This window comes from Muntiacus reevesi, chromosome X (genome assembly GCF_963930625.1).
Source record: "Muntiacus reevesi chromosome X, mMunRee1.1, whole genome shotgun sequence".
Taxonomy (NCBI): Eukaryota; Metazoa; Chordata; class Mammalia; order Artiodactyla; family Cervidae; genus Muntiacus; species Muntiacus reevesi.
In genome coordinates this window covers 51,303,196-51,322,865 of record NC_089271.1, presented here as the reverse complement: position 1 = coordinate 51,322,865, position 19,670 = coordinate 51,303,196, and the positions used below count along the sequence as shown (strand labels likewise).

At 44.8% G+C, this 19,670-nt stretch overlaps 1 long non-coding RNA gene and 1 pseudogene across 1 annotated transcript in view; one reads left to right on the top strand and one right to left on the bottom strand.

Moving 5' to 3' along the window:
• LOC136153865 (uncharacterized) overlaps positions 1-19,670 on the top strand; it is a 46,318-nt gene that overhangs the window by 13,531 nt on the left and 13,117 nt on the right. The window lies entirely within an intron of this gene.
• Positions 13,021-14,508, bottom strand: LOC136153840 (MAP kinase-interacting serine/threonine-protein kinase 2 pseudogene; annotated as a pseudogene).

The following is a 19,670-nucleotide window of genomic DNA, read 5'->3' as shown; positions in this document are numbered from 1 at the left end:
TAATGGTCATAGTCTCTATGATTCTAATTCCTTTGCATTTATAGTTTATTCTAATAAATAGGTGGGCTAAGTCTCTGATTACTCTTCTTTTCCAGAAATTTACTATTTCCTTGACTGTTTTATTTTCCATACACAATTTATAGTCTGCTTACCAAATTTAAAAAGAATTCTGTTGTTGTTGTCAGTGAATTTGTATTAATCTTGTATTTTAAGAGGGCCATTTGTCTCTTTATAATAATTCAGATTTATTACTAAAGTACAATGTATGTCTGTACTTTCTTCAAGTAATCTTTGCATTTCTGATTAGTGTGATAAAGTTTTCTTCAAGTATATTTTTGACCTCAGTGCTTGTTTCTGTTATCTTAATGAAAAATTACAATGCAAATGTATATGAATGTATATCATTACAAATTGGAACTAAAATGAAGAGGGACACATGAGAGGTAGTTGGAGAGTGAGTTAAAGGAAAAGTGAAGAAGCCTATGGTTCTCTTATTCCTGTTCAGGAGAACACTATAGATAGACCTATCTGTATTACGCATGTTAGAGAAACATGCGTACAGTATGGTTCCCTTTCCTCCACATCCTCTCTAGCATTTACAATTTGTAAATTTTTTGATGATGGCCGTTCTGACTGGTGTGAGGTGATACGTCATTGTAGTTTTGATTTGCATTTCTCTAATAGTGATGTTGAGCATCTTTTCATGTGCCTGTTGGCCATCTGTATGTCTTCTTTGGAGAAATGTTTGTTTAGGTCTTCTGCCTATTTTTGTTTGGGCTTTTTGTCTATTTTTTTTGGTTACTGAGTTGTATGAGCTGTCTGGATATTTTGGAAACTAAGCCTTTGTTGGTCGCATCATTTGTAAATATGTAAGGGAGCCAAATGCCTAATCTCAGTTAATCATTCATGAGACAGATAATGGGGAGTAAAAGGGTCTATGTCTGGCCTTGTCCACAGATTCAGGCACAAGGAGAAAGCTCTGCATTTGGCCTTGTCACAGGTAAATAAGGGAGTCATTTCCAAGTTGTATGGGGTCATGGGAAAGAGTGGACAGCCAGATTGACCTAAGTCATGTGGGAAGAATGGTTCTTTGTGGTAAGTCATTTCTCAAAAAGGAACACAGATGAGGGGTGAGGATTTCTTGACTGTCACTGTTTTGGGGGCTTAGGTGAAGTTCAGCATTGTCACAGGTTGTCAGTTCTGCCTGAAAACTTGAGTCTAGTCCTAGATGTCCATGCCATCAGACACATGGCATTCTTCTGCCCCATAGAATTGCTGAGCGATGGCCAGCGGAAATGGTTCAGGAAGACACTTGGAGGTGTTCACAGGTGTTCTGAGTGTTCGATGCAGGAGCTGGGGCCCTCCCTGTTGTTTGTGACAGACTTCTTAGCAGGATAAAGGGGAATGGTGATAATATCCCAGTCAATATCCCAGGTGTTGGAAGACCTGACAGTCAGTTAACTTTAAGGCTCTTGCAATTTGGGGAAGATGTGCCAGGGCATTCTTCTTTGTGAGGAAGGCTCCAGGGGGTGGTTCTGAAAGGCAAAGATCATTAATGCCTTTCACTTTCCTGTACTTCTGAGGTCTAAGGTGTTTCCTCTTCAGGTTCTGTGTTGTTGCTCGTCTTCTACTGACACAAAATCATTATGGCCCATTCTAGTAGCTATGAATTCACCTAACCCCCCAATTTTCTCCTGCTACTTACCAGACCTTTTATCTGAATGGATCATGTACAAGAGAGACAAGGACACTTTTCATGAATTCACAGAGATCCTTTAGGTTGTGTACTTTGGCCTGTGTGGGTCGCTGTAGGGGGACATAGTAAGCAGTGTACTGAACCAAGTAGTAATCCAACGGGAGAATCCAGGTAGCTGAACCAGAATTAAATTTCAGTCTCTCAGGCTCCCCCACTGCTGGCTGGGCTGCCATCCAGAGGGTTAGCAGCCAGGCTGGTCCAGGTCACTCGGTGAAGAAAGATTATACCCAGGATGTTCAACAGAGGATCACACGTTGTCAAAATATGTCCCTGTAACCCCTGATCTTAGTTAACTACCCAGGGAGTAGCTGAAAAGAGCTGATTCTTTTCCAGCCATATTCCTTGACCCAACTGCCATAATAGGCTGTATGAAGAACCAGAAGCAGGTAAGGATGGTAGACTCTGAAATCCTTTGGAGTCCATTAAAAAATTTTTTAAACATATAATTTTTTATTTTTCCAATGATCATTATTGCAAAAAGTGCTTAATAATACATAGAAAGTAAAATCCTCTTTGTAATCTCATCCTGGAGAGGCTGCCAAAGAATTATCTGAAAATTTCCAGGAAATGTTTGGTTGATTCTTTCTGTGATATTAGAGGTTGTTAGCCTGATCCATTCTTTATTAGGTTCCTCATTAGTTTTTTATCTGATGATTGATTTTTATCATTGCCTAGATCATTAATTCATTAGGAGTTACAAAATCGTGATGTTCTAATTCTGTCATTCCTTCTGAATTTATTGGCTGGAATGTTTCTATAAAGAAGAACTTTCTCTCATCAACTAGCTGTATTTTCCCTGTTTCTTTAACTGATAAAAAGCTCAAGGGGCTTGCCCCCAGCAAGGCTCTGGGTTTATGGATGCTGAACTTCCTCCTGTGTTCCCCTTAACAGGAACCCACTGAATCAGAGGTCTATTCTGGCCTGTGTTGTTTTAGCACTGGCATTTGCACTGTGTTGCTTTTATGCATTTCTAGTATCCCCTAAGGCAGCATTTAGTCACACTGAACTGTCTGGGCTTCCATATTTTCTCCTGAGGGTACCAATTATTGTTTTTAGGGCTCCTACTACATAGGTTTGATTGATCAGTTCCTCATTTGAGTCCATTTTTGAGGAAGCCGTTCCAGTGCTTGACCATACCAGATGCCAGTGGATGGTAGTGAGTGTGGAAGTCCGTCAGATACCTTGACTATCAGCCTATCATTACATGACTTTTGCAGTAAAAGGCGTACCACTCTCAGGCTGCAAATAAATAGTCCAGGATGCTGAATACCTGACACTGATTAATTCTAAGGGCCTCAGTGGAGTGGCTGGCGTCAGCTGAGCATACTGAAATAGCAACACTTCAACGTGAAAAAATATCAACAGTCATATGCAACAGCATACAGTGAAATCCTTGAGAACGGATTCTTGAGATGTGATGCTGTGTGCCAGGAGCAGGCAGGCCCACAATTCATGCAATGTGCTCTTCCTCATCCCAACAGACCATTTTTTAGAAGGAGTCACAGTTTGGCCGGCCATGGTAACTTTTGCATCAGAAAGGTATAGTCTTGTAATTTGTACCCAGTCTGTGATGATGGATGTGTTTGTTGCCATGTCCACGTAATGATGGATGCAGAAAAGCAATAGCAGTGATCTGGGCCCTGAGAGCTCCATCAACAATATGGTGCTAGTCAGTGGTTTCAGAGAATGAACCCTTACCATGAGACCTGCATAGGTGACCCAGACCATTCAGTTAGCAGCCTCGATTTGTTTCCATCACTCACCATACTAAGGAGGGCCATCCAACCTCCCAGCCGGTAGTCTTCCAAGTGGGAGACTGAACAACTGGACATTGGCTGCAGCTTCAGAGTCAGTAGATTATCAAAGGGAGTATTGGCCAGAGTTGTAAGAATAGCCTTGAGTTCTGCCTGCTGAAGGGAGTGCCCACATCTATTCTCAGTTCTGCTAAGGTTGAAGAGCCACAGAGCCCAGAGTAGAATGTTAGATTCCAGCTAAGCCCAGTGGTTAGTGGATCAGGTTCAGGCATTTGAGGAATCGTCTATGAATCAAGTGCCGCAGAAAGCCCTGCAGCCTTGCTCTATGGTTGGCAGAGTGGGAAATAAATTTTCCCCCAAAGGGATAGCTGTCCCATTTTCCTCTGAAGCCAAGATGCTGCTGGAGCCGGGCCAGCTGTGCTCTTGAATATACTCTTTCCGTTTGACAAATGGAGGCTTGTTGGGTCCTTCCCACCTTGTCAGTCATCGAGTCTGAATTGACCTACCCCTAGATGGGACTATCAGGCTAGATGGCCTCCATGGGTCAGGTGTTCAGTTTGGACAAGGGCCCAGTAGAAGACTAATAACTGCTTTTCATAAGGGGTGTAGGTAGTAGCTGTGTAAGGAAGAAGAAGAGCTGGTACCCTAGGGAGCTTTTCCAGATGGGCTTCCCTTCGCTACTGGCCCCAACAGGCAACACCATCGGTTACACAGATTGGTAACTCAGCAGGGTCATTGAGGCTTTGAGGACCCTGAAGATAGAGAGCAGAGAATGTGTCACAGCATGCCGGATAGCATTCTACACTGGCCCATTGGTTTGGCCCCACTGAAAGGACATCGCAGTTTAGCAAATATGAAGGATTTAGTAGAATGTCCAGGCGAGGCACATAACTGTCTCCTTTTCCCAAAGAGCCCAGGATGGTGCTGGACTTCCTTTTTTTGGCGTAGGGTTCAAAGAGGTAGGTGTTCTTTGACTGCAAGAGGAATGGAGCATCATGAGTCCATCCAGAGGTCCCAGACACTTTATTTGCATTTTGTCAGGGTTTACCAGCCACCTCTGATGTGGCAAAGGCATGATAATACTATGGGTGGAGCCAATGAGACTAAGGCTTCTGACTGGCTAACCAACACCTCATCTATACAGTGAGAAGTTTGGACAGCAGAGGGTAGAGGCAGTCTTGCTAAAGTCTGATCCACTTACTGATGGTGCTCTCATTACCCCTGGGAAAGCACTGCCAACGTGTATGGAAGGTCTTGCCATGTGAATGCCAGCTGGTCATGGTGCTTGGTGTGAAGAACTGTGAAGGGGCGGAGATTTTAAGCTAACACGCTGGTGTGCCACAGTTTCAAGTATGTTGACAGAGGCCATGAGACCCCTGAGTCAGTGATGGGATACTGTATAGTCGCAGAAAAATCAGTAGCCATAATTAGCATGTTTGCATTTTAGGGGAAAAAAAGTTAAAGCTCTTGGCAACCTATGAAATCTCTTCAAATATAAAATAGAAAGAAAATGGTTTTGTTATTGAATAAGCATCAAAGCAGGGCTTCCTGGGTAGCTCAACTGGTAAAGAATCCACCTGCAGTGCAGCAGACCCCAGTTCGGTTCCTGAGTGGGGAAGTCCCCCAGAGAAGAAATAGGCTACACACTGCAGTATTCTTAGGCTTCCCTGGTGGCTCAGATGGTAAAGAATCTGCCTGCAATATGGGAGACCTGGGTTCAATCCCTGGGTTGGGAAGATCCCCTGGGAGGGCATGGCATCTCACTCCAGTATTCTTGCCTGGAGATTCCCCATGGACAGAGGGGCCTAGTGGGCTGCAGTCTATGGGGTCACACAGAGTTGGACACAACTGAGAGACTAAACACAGCACAGCGCACAAGCATCAAAGCAGACCACAGTGTGCATCCCAAGCCGTTAGCTAAAGAGACTGCAGAGACAGAAGGAAATCTCATTCATCCCTTTCTGTGACAGAGCATATAGAGTCCATTACATGCTGGTTTTCAAGACACATGATAATTTATCAAGTCCTCATGCAAGAGGACTTCACAGGATGATTTGTCCTACATTCTTTTATAGTTCATCCTAAGTTCAGCTGATAATGGCAGTGGCTATCTGTGCTAGTTAATTGCCTTTATCCAAAGGCAAAATTGAACTTCTCTTTTCTCTATGACAATCAGAGTTCCAGCTTAGAGCCATTCACCCAGGATAAGGTGACAGGGAGATAGGGTACCATCTTCCTTAATGTTTACATGTCAGTGAGGTGGTCCTTAAGAAGACTCTTAAGAAAATCCCAGGTCCTTAAGAAAAACATTCCTGGGTTATAATGTGGACAAAAGGCTTTTTTTCCCCCCATTTATTTTTATTAGTTGGAGGCTAATTACTTTCCAATATTGTAGTGGTTTTTGCCATACATTGACATGAATCAGTCATGGATTTACATGTATTCCCCATCCTGATCCCTCCTCCCACCTCCCTCTCCACCGGATCCATCTGGGTCTTCCCAGTGCACCAGCCCCGAGCACGTGTCTCATGCATCCAACCTGGGCTGGTGATCTGTTTCACCCTTGATAATATACATGTTTTGATGCTGTTCTCTCAAAACATCCCACCCTCGCCTTCTCCCATAGAGTCCAAAAGTCTGTTCTGTATATCTGTGTCTCTTTTTCTGTTTTCCATATAGGGTTATTGTTACCATCTTTCTAAATTCCATATATATCTGTTAGTATACTGTATTGGTGTTTATCTTTCTGGCTTACATCACTCTGTATAATGGGATCCAGTTTCATCCATGTCATTAGAACTGATTCAAATGAATTCTTTTTAATGGCTGAGTAATATTCCATGGTATATATATATAAGGTACCACAGCTTCCTTATCCATTCATCTGCTGATGGGCATCTAGGTTGCTTCCATGTCCTGGCTATTGTAAACAGTGCTGCGATGAACATTGGGGTGCACGTCTCTCTTTCAGATCTGTTTTTTTCGGTGTGTATGCCCAGCAGTGGGACTGCTGGGTCATATGGCAGTTCTATTTCCAGTTTTTTAAGAAATCTCCACACTATTCTCCATAGCGACTGTAGTAGTTTGCATTCCCACCAACAGTGTGAGAGGGTTCCGTTTTCTCCACACCCTCTCCAGCATTTATTGCTTGTAGACTTGACAAAAGGCTTATTTAACTGTTTAAAAGATTTACATATATTTTGATATACATGTAAGTGGTAGAGGAAGCATTTACAAATACCAGTTTTCTCAAGGAAATACTCTAAGAAAAGGGAGAAGATCTCTTTCAGTAGCAGGGAAAATTGCATTTTTAAAAATCCTTGCACTTTCCCTTTTATAATAACAGCACATTTTTCTAATTTTCTCCATTGTAATTTCTACCTTTGTCTGGGCAGTGTGCGGCCACCTAAATATCTAGCAAGTCCGTATAACAGCAAAATAAAGCAGTTAGGAAAATCATCATAGGGTGAATTTTAAAAGTCAGTGCAGCCTTCAGAATGGGAGAAAATAATAGCAAACAAAGCAACTGACAAAGAATTAATCTCAAAAATATACAAGCAGCTCCTGCAGCTCATTCAGGAAAAATAAATGACCCAATCAAAAAATGGGCCAAGAAACTAAACAGACATTGCTCCAAAGAAGACATACACATGGCTAACAAACACATGAAAAGATGCTCAACATCACTCATTATCAGAGAAATGAAAAATCATATCCACAATGAGGTACCATCTCATGCCAGTCAGAATGGCTGCTATCCAAAAGTCTACAAACAATAAATGTTGGGGAGGATGCCGAGAAAAAGGAACCCTCTTGCACTGTTGGTGGGAATGCAAACTAGTACAGACACTATAGAGACCAGTGTGGAGATTCCTTATAAAACTGGAAATAGAACTGCCATACAACCCAGCAGTCCCACTGCTGGGCATACACACCGAGGAAACCAGAATTGAAAGAGACACGTGTACCCCAGTGTTCATTGCAGCACTGTTTGCAATAGCCAGGACATTGAAGCTATGTAGATGTCCATCAGCAGACGAATGGATAAGAAAGCTGTGGTACATGTACAGAATGGAATATTACTCAGCCATTAGAAAGAATACATTTGAATCATTTCTAATGAGGTGGATGAAACTGGAGCCTATTATACAGAGTGAAGCAAGTCAGAAAGAAAAACACCAATACAGTATACTAATGCAAATATATAGAATTTAGAAAGATGGTAATGATGACGCTATATGCGAGACAGCAAGAGACACAGATGTGAAGAACAGTCTTTTGGACTCTGGGGGAGAAGGCGAGGGTGGGATGATTTGAGAGGGTAGTGTTGAAACATGTATATTATCATATGTGAAGCGGATCACCGGTCCAGGTTCGATGCATGAGACAGGGTGCTCAGGGCTGGTGCACTGGGATGACCCTGGGGGATGGGATGGGGAGGGAGGTGAGAGGGGGATTCTGGATGGGGAACACATATGCGCCCGTGGCTGAATCATGTCGATGTTTGGCAAAAGCCACTGCAATATCGTAAATTAATTAGCCTCCAATTAAAATAAATAAATTTAGAAAAGAAAAAAACAAGAGAGACCATTTAGCTTTCTCAGATTGAAAATAGTTGAAAAACCAGAGAGAAAGTTTACCTTTCTAAGGCATCTTTGCACCTCCTGATACCTCTCTTCCAACAGCTGCAAGGATCAGAAACATCATGTTCTCTTCTGACAGCACAAATATGTCTACTGTTTGAAGGGACCTCCACTACGATAGCTTATGGTACATCTTTGTTAACTAAGGTTTTTGTTTACAGATATTGCAGGTGTCAACTAGGTGTAAGGAGGAACGCTGTATAATAAAGTTTACACTTGGGGGGGGGGATAAAAAAATAAAGTCAGTGCAAAGAACCTACACTATAGCACAGGGAGCTCAGCTCGGTGCTCTGTGATGACCTAGATGGATGGGATTGGGGGAAGGCTGTGGAAGCGAGGTCCAAAAGGAAGCGGATGTATGTATACATATAGCTGATTCAGTTTGTTGTACAGAGGAAACTAATAAGACATTGTAAAGCAACTGTGCCGCAATTTTTTACAAAGTGCAATATACGTGTTGGAGAAAAAAACCTTTAAATATGTCTTACCAGTGGTTATAGCACATTCTTGATTAGCAATTGTGAAGAAGTTCTCTGTTACTCATAGGTTACTTTTATAAATTGTTAGGTTATCTTTGTTGCTTGCTCTTTCAAATGATTACTTGTTTAGGTACTACTTTGTAGTTCCTAAAGAAATGGCAACCCACTCCAGTATTCTTGCCTGGAAAATTCCATGGACAGAGAAGCATGGCAGGCTACAGTCCGTGGGGTCACAAAGAGTGGGACATGACTGAACAACTAAAAAAAAATAAAACAAAACTTATGAAGTCTTACTCAGTCCAAGCCCAAGGAGTAGCTCTGTGGAGGCCTGATAGTTAATTTTTAATTGAGTTTTTTCTTATAAGGTCCAATGAATTTCTCCTGAATTCTTGTCTTTCAATAATTAGCATCACACATACATAATTTAGTGATGCAGTAATGGTTCCATCTCCCCAGATAATATTTCCCAGATGCAAAACACAAAGACACCCATAGTCATTTCTAGTATATTATTATGAAGCACTCTTTGAAGGGTACAGATTGAACTTGTAGTGCTTAATGTATTTGCTTTAATTATTTTGGGGCTTCCCTTGTGGCTCAGCTGGTAAAGAATCCGCCTGTAATGTGGGAGACGTGGGTTCAATCCCTGGGTTGGGAAGATCCCCTGGAGAAGGGAAAGGCTACCAACTACAGTATTCTGGCCTAGAGAATTCCATGGACTGCATAGTCCATGGGATCACAAAGAGTTGGACATGACTGAGCGACTTTCACTTTCACTTAATTATTTTAAGTCTTAAGGAACAATCCAGCCTCTGAGCCACTGCTTGCAGTAGTCCAAATCAGTCCAATTCCCATATGTTCTCAATATTTATTTGACTTGAGATTCCACAGCTTTTAAACATTTTGCATGACATGATTCCATCCAGTTTGCAGTTGTATTATGTGTTTTTTAAATTATTCCAAAACACTTATTATTCAAAGACTCATTGTCAAAAGAGTTAGCTGTACCTGCTCCTGTTCCTGTTTCTTCCAGGATTGTATTCTAATAAGCCTCCTTTTGCTATTGTACAGTCCCAAACACGTCCCTTACACAAATTGGTGGGAAAATTGTGCCTATGCCAATTTTAAGTAAAATCCTTTATTTTGAATTATACTGCTTTGAGAGGTCTCATTTCAGAAGAATAGCCTGTGCAGTTGCTATGGTTGTTAATGCATTCTGAGGGTTGTCCATCCCTGGGGTTTGCAAGTTGTTCACTTGAAACATTCTTAATATGGTTGGCTTCTTGTTTGCAAGCTAGATATTACGGTAGCAATCAAAGATTCCAGTGTTTGATGTTTGCCTCTGCTAGAAATAACAGCCTCTTAAGTGAAGACTTAGTGACTACTAGATTATCCTTAGGACTCTGCATTAATTCTCTAATGTTCTTGGTATTTAAGAAAAAACATATTTGTCACAGAATTTTAGTTAACATCTTACAACTGAACCTGTATATATGTGTAGATAAACTAGTCACTATAAACATTACATGATCTGGAATTTGTTTTTATTTGGAAATGAGAGCTTTATGATTTACAGATTCATTAAAAACTGTAAACTGTTTCTGTAAAAAAGTGTCTCTGAACTTTTAGAATTGCTTAGGCAGAGTTGACAGAAGCCCCTTTAATACTTAAATGCCATCTCCTGGTATGACCCTTGCCAGTACCCATTGTCTTCTTTGGCTTTCTGGCAGGAGAGTGTCCTGCCCTTCTCCCCCCATCCCTGTAGTCTAGACCATATGCCACACTACCGTCTCAGGACCTTGCTTTCTTAGTTATTTTTTTCCTTCCTACTATTTTGTACTGCTTTTGACCTGTCCCCCCCCACCATAGCTTTTGACCTTATGTATTTGGATTTCAAGGATCTGCTTCCTTGCAAAGAACCAATTCCGCCCTTGCTCCTGCCAATCCCTTTCCATTTCCTCTCCAGCTTCTCAATGTCATCTAAGGCCAACCTCATTTTGTTTTACATATCTCAACTCTGACATCAGATCCTATACTCTTGCTCATCACCCTATACCTCATCCTCAGCTGCTAACTTTGTGGTGTTTCAATTTCTCTTATAATCAACTACTTTGAATGTTAATTGTACCTGTTATCCACGTGGGATTCCATTCTGTGAAGTGCTTGTTCTTATTGTTCTATCCATTATTACTGTAGATATTTTGTGTTTTCCTTGTTGGTGAGTGCCTTGTTTTCTTTTTACAAACTTTTCCCCTTCCATTCCCTCTAGCTGAAGGGCCCTGTCTACTGTCCTCTGCTCTTCCCTTCCTTAAGGGAATCTCTCATCCATTCTGAACACGTTTTATTTTCCTATTGTACTGACTCATATAGTGATCCCTTTAGTCCGTGCATTAGGACTGTACCTTAGTACCAAAATTTACCTGTGTAGAGTGACATTTCCCACAGCTGTGCAATTCCTTCCTTCTAAATATATTATTAACTGGAATCATCATTGCCCGAATCAGATACTGTTCTCCAATATTCTTCACTCTGCAATTCCTCTTTTTTTTCTCTTTTTGAAAGTGTTATTTAAATGCCCCCTCCCCCTTTTAAGTCCCATCTATGTCACCACAAAACAAGTCCATATTGTATCCTGGTTGGATTATTCTGTTCTTTTTTTTTTTTTTTTTTTTTTTTTGGTTTTTTGACTTTTATTAAAATCCTTACAAAATTCCGGCATTGACAGTTGGTGTAAAGGAAAACTTCTGAGCTGTATCAGCTCACCTGGCAGAGTGGAGCTAAAGTGCTTGGATGTTTTTCCCCCACTTTAAAAAAATCTTTTTTTTTTTTTTTACACATCTTAACATTGAAACACTGCTGTACCCCCTTCCCCCAGCGCCGGAGCATCCTGAGAGCCAGGCTCATTCACAGCAACGGTTCTGACCAGTCCTCCGGGCCTCACTGTTCGAGACAGCCGGGGAGGAAGTGGATGTCCCACCTTTGGATTTAAAAAGAAAAAAAAAAAAAAGCGGCTCACAGCTCAGCTTTCCCGAGTAAAATGGCCATGGCGCCTCGCAGCGGGCGAGAGTCCGTTTTTTGTTTTTTTTTTTTTTTACAAAAAGGAAGAATTCTCGGTTGCAAAACATGGAATCACAAATGGGAGAGAAATGATGGTGGGGGTTGGCCTCCCCACCCCCGGAGTCTTTGGAAAGGCCAGTCCACAGATCCGGCGGGCGGGGGCGGGGAGGGCGGCGGCCCCCACCAGCCCTCCAGACGCGGAGGGACCGCAGAAACGGCGCCCGAGCTCCCCACGCCTCGAACCCCTCCCCCCACATTCAAGTATTCTTCAAGAACAGGGAAGGGAAGTCAACTTTTGTTTTAGAAAACTAACGAAACAGAACGAACGACTAGAAGCCGGATCGGGGTACCCGCAGAGGCCGGCCGGGACCCCGGGGACCGCCTGCCGGCGCCCCCCCACCCCCTCGCCCCGGCAGAAGCCCGTGTGCACGTAGAAAAGGAAGCCTGTGTATCGCATAGGGTCTCCTACCCGAGGGTCCAGGCGTCAGATCGGGGAGGGCCCAGACTCCCCAGACCGGCGGGTCACGCGACAACGTCTGACTCGGGCGCGGGCGGACGGGGCAGCAGCTGCGGCCTTTTCCTGAAGAAGGGCGGGGCAGAGACGCCGCCCGGGGCAGGGGAGGGGGGGGCGCTGACGGGGCATCCACGCCGGACCCGAGGGGTGGCCGGGCGGGACGTGGCGGTGGTCAGACTGAGCCCTGAGAAGGGGCACTCAGGTGCCCGGGTCTGGGGTCCGCGGGACCCCCACGTCGGCTGACGGGCGCCTGTCCAGCCCCTCCCGCTTGCCCTGGCGCCCCCCTCCCGGGTGGACAGTCCCCAGTGGAAGGGCCAGAGGAGGGCCCATCAGCTGCAGCTTAAGGTCAAGGTTCGAGGGACCCCGATTGTCAGTCGGCGGGAGGGGGTGGGGGTGTCCAGCGGGCGGTGTCACTCCGCCCTCCCCGCCCCAGGCTCCGCTCCCGCGACTGCGGAGACCTGAGAAGAACCCGGCCCCGCCGTCCACCAGGGTGTCTGTGGGGAGGGAAGGAGCTACCGTCTCATTCAGGGGAAGTGGGGGTGGACCGGTCCCTGAAAACTCCGCGAGGGCCGGAGAGGGCGGCGGGGCCCCGCCCGGCCCGGGAGACGCCACGCCATCCTCTCCTGAGTCCCGCGGGCGGAGGGAGGGGCCTTCACAGTGGCCGAGGCGTCCCTGGCGGGGCGGCGGGAGGGCTCACCCAGCCGCGCGCCCTCAGCTCTCCTCCCCCCAGCCTGCTTTGCTTTTAATACCATTGGAGGGGGGTGGGGAGAGAAACAGAAAAAAAAAAAAAAAACAACAGCAAAAACCTTATATAAAAAGACCCCCGAGCTGAGCAGAGCGCCTCCGAATCCAGCCGGGAGGGGGAGGGAGGGGAGGGGGTAGAGGAGCCCGCTGGTCAGGGCGGGCGGGCAATAGCTTAAAAAATCTTTTTAGATCTGACGAATGGGGAAGGCCTACGTACAGAGGGAAGGAAGGCGTCACGCGTGGTCTCCCACCAGGACCACGGGGGCCGCGGACAGGCTGGCGCGCTGCCGCCGCTGGGCCAACTTGAACTGGGAGGGCGGGGACAGCTGCAAGCAGCGTGAGGTAGCTCGGACGACCACGGGCTGGCCCTGCTCCGCCTCCTCCTCCGCCGCGTCTTCCTCCCGCTGGGCCAGCTGCCAGTTCATGGCAATGGCCTCCGCCGCGAACGAAGTGAAGTCTTTGGCACAGCTGTTCCTCTGCAGGACCATGGGCGTGGGCAGGGTGTTTTCCGGGGCGCACCCCTGCACCCAGGGGTGCTGCAGGACTTGGGCAGCGCTCAGCCTCTGCTTGGCATCACGGACGAGGAGCTTGGAGATGAGGTCTTTGGCAGCAAAGGAGATGTGGGCCCAGTCCTTCTCTGGAAACTTCGTACTTGCCCACCTGGATGCTCTCTCAAACAGCATGTTCTGGAAGGCGGGGCAGGCCTCCCCGCGGTCCCAGCCGCAGTCGCTGCCGCAGTGGCCCACGAAGGGCGGGTAGCCGCTGAGCAGGATGTAGAGGATGACGCCCAGGCTCCAGAGGTCGCAGCGCTTGTCATAGATACTGGCCTCCTCGCTGAAGGCCTCCACTACCTCCAGGGCTGTGTACTCCGCGGAGCCGCACGGGCTGAGCAGTTCTGGGGTGGAGATGGGGGAGTAGTCCCCGTTGAGTTTGATGCCACTGCCCAGGTCAAAGTCGCAGATCTTCACGGGGGACACCTGGTTGAGGTGCTCACAGAGGATGTTTTCCGGCTTTAGGTCCCTGTGGGCGATGCCACCCCGCATCTTCTCAAACACCAGGTTGAAACTGTCCTCCTCCTTGAAGAACTCAATCAGCTCGAGGACGTTCCTGTGTCCCTGGCACTGATACAGCATCTCCGCTTCCCTGAAAATCCTGCTCCGAATGTGGCCCGTCTGCTTCTCAATGATCTTGACAGCATACTCCTGGTTGGTGATGAGGTTGATGCAGGTCTGCACACGGGCATGGGCACCCTCCCCAAGCACGTCCTCCTGCAGCTGGTAGACATCTTCAAACTTGCCTGAAAAGCTGTCAGTGGCCCGGCATCTCTTCTTCTTTTTGCCTCTCTTCTTGGCATCAGGGATATCGATGGGCTGGCTCGTGGGCATATCAGGGCGGGTCGGGCACTCTGGGCTGAAGTCAGGCTCCCCGTGGTGAGCCTGGTCTAGGGTGAAGGCTAGCTCGTAAGGATTCTGCCCCTTGAAGGAACGGTGGAAGTCCTGAAGTTCGGCTGTTTTCTTCTGCACCATCTTCTGTCCGCGGCCCGCCAGCGGGGAAGGGGACGTGGGGCCCGGAGGGGGGGGGGCGGCCCGTTGGAGGCGGGCGGCAGGGGAGGGGACCCTGAAGGCGGGAGCAGACAAAGGAGGGCGTTGAGTGGCCGCGGCCGGCTGCGCCCGGAGCCCGGGCCAGGGCGGTCAGGCTCCGTGGGGCCCGATCCCCGCGCCCGGGCCGGGGCCGGGCCGGGCCGGAGTCGCAGGGCGACACTCACCGGGGTCGGGCTCGGGCCGGGGCCGCAGTGCCGCAGCCCGAGACGCGCAGCCCGGACCCCGCTGCGCGGACCGCGCGGGGAACAGCGCCGCCGCCTCCACTGCCACCACCGCGGACTCCTCGGCCTGGGCCGCCACCGCCTAGAGGAGCCGGATTATTCTGTTCTTAATGGGATAACTATTTCCATTTTTTGACAAGTTCATTTTAGGTGCTACTGACAGATTTCATTACCTAAACTATGACATTTATCTTGTACTAGCCTTATGAAATAAAATAGCAGTTACTACCTATTATGTAGCACATGATAATTAAACTTTCCTCTTAATGACAGCAGGCCCCTTATTGCCAACTCAAATGTGTATCTGTATATCTTCCACAACTCATGTTTAACTAGAGTTTTCTTAAAGCTTCCTACATAGGAAATTTCTCTCTGTGTCTAAGCTATTGATTATTTAGGGTTCTATTTAGATACAGGCTTCACCTGTTCCATAAAATTGGGCCCTTAATCACTCCAGTATCTAATATTCTTTTCCTTTTCTCACCCCCACCATCCCATAGAGCTCAGAGCAAATAAAAACTTTCCCCCCTTTATCTTGACTTTTAATTTAAACTTTTTGGAGAGATGACACATTGATAAATGTTGAAATTCAGATGTGTGAAAGAGTAGGCACTGAAACATCTTACTCTCACCTCTACTCGCCAGTTCTCTTCCCTGTGGCCTACCAATGCTAATCATTTTGTACTTTCTTTCCAGAAATACATCTTTAAAAATAATGCTTTTAGATTGTGTGGTACATGAATATATTCAATCCTATACCTATGAGAAAACTTTAAGAATACAAAATTAATAATATTTTATCCTTAAATTCTCTAGTGGAATAATGGAGAAACCAGTTCAAGTGCTGAAAGTGATAGTTTTTTGGAGATGTTTCAGTGGTTTTTTTTTTTTTTAAATCATGTTAAAGATAGTTCAAAGAAACAGATTTTTAGTAGGAAGGGGGGAAATGGCTTGAAAACAAAAAAGAATTCAGCCTTGTTCATTAATCACTCTAGTGAAGCAGACAACTCTCAGAAAGCATCAAGGTGGGCAGCGTAGATAATGTCTGCTTTTAAAATGCAGAGAAAACTATGGCTCCCTAAAGTTGTGGTGAGACTGTGGACTAGTTTACAGAGCACAGTGCTCTTAACTGATCTATGAATCACATGTATATTTTGAACTGGCACAAAGAGCAGAAAGAGCCAAATTAATGGAAGGAGTGTCTGTGAATAATTATTGGATTGGGGAATAAGCTGGATATTTTGAGGACGCGTTCATGACTAGTGGCTTCCCTCATAGCTTGGTTGTTAAAGAATCCGCCTGCAATGCAGGGGACAGCGGCTTGATTCCTGGGTCAGGAAGATCCTCTTAAGAACGGATAGGCTACCCACTCCGGTATTCTTGGGCTTCCCTTGTGGCTCCACTGGTAAAGAATCTGCCTGCAATGCGGGAGGACTGGGTTTGATTCCTTGGTTTGGAAGATCCCCTGGAGAAGGAAAAGGCAACCCACTCCAGCATTCAGGCCTGGAAAATTCCACGGATAATCCATGGAGTTGCAAAGAGTTGGACACGACTGAGCGACTTTCACTTTCATGACTGGCAGAATACAAACTCACATTCACAGCTATGTTTCCAGAATGACAACTCTATTTGTGTGCTGATAAGGAAGTCTATGGGCTCAGACTGTCAAAGATAATTATTTTCAGCACAGGCATTAACTGTTTACATTGAATAGTGTTGGCTGTAACTAAATATTATTGACTCTAGTGAATTTTATACATACATACTAAATGAAGTAGAAACTTGGGAAAAGTCTCAATCCATGCCTATGAATCGAAATGCTTAAGATCTATAGAATAAATGAAATAAGGCTTGTGGATATAAAGAGTGAAGCATAGGAGTGAAAGAATAGTGAAGTTTGGCAGGGATAAGACAAAAGTTCTAGATTTCACTATTTTAGCCTAACTAAAAGAGGAAAACAGACTGGATTTCATTTTCCGATCAGGTTCAGTATTTTACAATTTGGTATAATGGGATAATAGCCTAACTTCTTCATTCTATTTAATATTAAAACCTGTTATATTTCATCTTCTGTACAAAGCATCAGTGATTTTCCCTTCCAGGTGAGTTGGTACGTTGCTTAGGGTAAAGCTGAGCTGTTGGAAGAACTACATGGGTACTTTGTAGGTGCGTGTTTAGTCACTCAGTCGTGTCCAACTCTTTGTGACCCCGTGGACTGTAGTCCACCTGGCTGCTCTGTCCATGAGATTTCCCAGGCAATAATACTGGAGTGGGTTGCCGTTCCCTTTTCCAGGGTACTTCCTGACCCAGGGGTGGAACCTGAGTCTCTTGTGTCTCCTGCATTAGCAGGTGGATTCTTTATCATCTGAGCCACCAGGAAAGCCCCCAAATGGGTACCAGAGAGTCTATGTAAGTGGAGACATGCTGCCTTGTTTTATTCTCTCCTGCATATGACCTGTATCATCTTGAGAATATTATTTACTTGTTCTGGGCTTTAGTTTCCTCTTTTAAATAATGTATAATAGTATCTAGCTCATATGGTTTCTGAGAGAATTAAATGAGTTCATATGTGTGTACATACTTCTGTGTCACATACAACAGTGCCTGGCATGTCCTCAAGACTATAAGTACATAGCATAAATAAAGAACCATAGGAGTGTTTTCTATCATCATCATCCTCCTCCTCATCATCATCTGCTTTCCCTGTGTCCAACCTGGATCAGTTGCATGTAGCTCCTCTATATTTGGCTAACTGTTCCAAGTTTCAATTTTGCCTTCTTTTTCTCCTTTTAAGAGAGAAACCTGAGATTGAAATCATGCAGTAGATTACTGCAAAAGCTTCATTTCACAATGAGAAACTGGATGAATTCAAGAGGCATTATTCATTGTTTCTTTTTAATTAAAATGATTATTCATTTTAAATAAAAACTGTGACAATATGATGACCAGATAAATATAAGGAAAACCAAAAGAGACCTTTGTGTCATGTTGCTTTCATCAATAAGAACACATTGAATAAGTATAGAGACTGTGAATGTAAGTATACTGGAAAAATACCTTATATGAGCCCATAGTTAGTTCATAAGAACAACCCCTTAAAGGTGATTCATTTGGAAATGATTTGAAGTATAGGTTAAACTCATATGTCCTAAGAAGTAACATAAGAAACACCTTGAGACGATTATTGGTTGTAGTCAAATTTTACTGATTCCTTTTTCTATACTAACTATGTTAATTCTCATCTAAATGAGAAATTCTGTGAACCTAATCAGTGTGGGAAAGCCCTCAGCCAGAAATAAGAACACATTCCTCAGTGAAAATTTCTTACTGGGAAGGTAGTCTATGTATGCAGTGAATGTGGAAAGGTCTTCACTCAGAAGCCACACCTCTTTGTCCAGCCGATTCTGTGGGAAAACCCTATGAATGCAATGAATGTGATGAGAGTTTCACTCATCAGTCAATAGTGAGGTTGCATCAGAGAATTCATACAGGAGTGAAACCCTGCATATGCACTGAATGTAGGCAGACTTTTATCCAGAAGACCCACTTGGTTGCACATCAAAAAATTCATAGTGGAGAGAAGCCATATGAATGCAGTAACTGTGGGACATCTTTCCCTTCCAAATCAAATGCATGAGCACAGAAAAACTCACACAGGGTAAAAACCCTTACCTGCACAAGACGTGGGAAGGTCTTCACCAAAAGATCAAATCTCCTTATCCACCAGAAGACTCGGACTGCACAAAGAACTTATGTTTAAACTGAATGTGGAGAGACCTTCACTTAAAAGTCAGTCTTGATTATATATCAGAGAATTCATACTGGTGAAAAACCTTATGAATGCAGTGGCTGTGGGAAAATCTTTACCCAGAAGTCACACCTCATTGGACACCTGAATGTTAATACTGGAAGGAAACCTTCTGTATGTACTGAATGTGAAATACCCTGAAGTCCCTCATGATCACTCTGCCAACTTCCCATTCTTTTCTAAAGCTATCTTATGGTAGCTTGTGAACCTCTCTGACTTCCCCATTCCTCAAATCATCCGGTGGTACATCTCAGAAGGGGGACTGTTCTATCCTAAATTTCCACCCTCTCACATAGTTGTATGTCTTAGAAGATAATTTCTCTGTCTTGCTCCCATGCCATATACTGAGGGTACCACTGTGGCACTATAAATATCACAGATCGCTATACTCAGATCCAAACACCCACCCCCCCCACTCCTACTCCAGGAATCTTTCTGGACCAGCAATCAAACCTATGTCCCCTGTGTCCCCTGTGTCGGCAAGTGGATTCTTATCCACTGGGCCACCTGCGAAGTCCTTAATGAGTGTTAACCCTAGTATGAAACATAGTATGCCTGTTACTAAATACCTAATATGAAATAACATTTTGTAGGAGAAAATATAATTGAGGTTTCTGAAATTCAGTGTTCCTGCAGTAATAGTTGTTCTTTACTAAAAATGAGGGCTACATAGACAAATGAATGAATAGAGAATATGTGAGATACATATATATGTGAGAACCATTTTCTAGAAGACGGCTGTGGCAGATGTTACTATAATACACTTTCGACAAGGTTACTCTCAATAACACTCTTGTCTTTTTCATTAGGCCGACCCCTTGTCCAGTTTACACCTGTTGTTTGGTATAACCATTATTACTGGCTGCATTGCACAGCTTGTGAGGTCTTAGTTCCCTGACCAGGGATTGGACCGAGATCCCCAGCAGTGAGACCACAGAGTCCTAAGTACTGGACCACCAGGAAGGAAGTCCCCCAACACAGTTATTAATGATGCCCCTTTCCCATTCTAAAGTGTCCTGGTTTAGATGATAAAGTATAAGGTTAACTCAGCTATACTCCATAAGGAGATCAAACATGTTTTTGAAATTCAGTT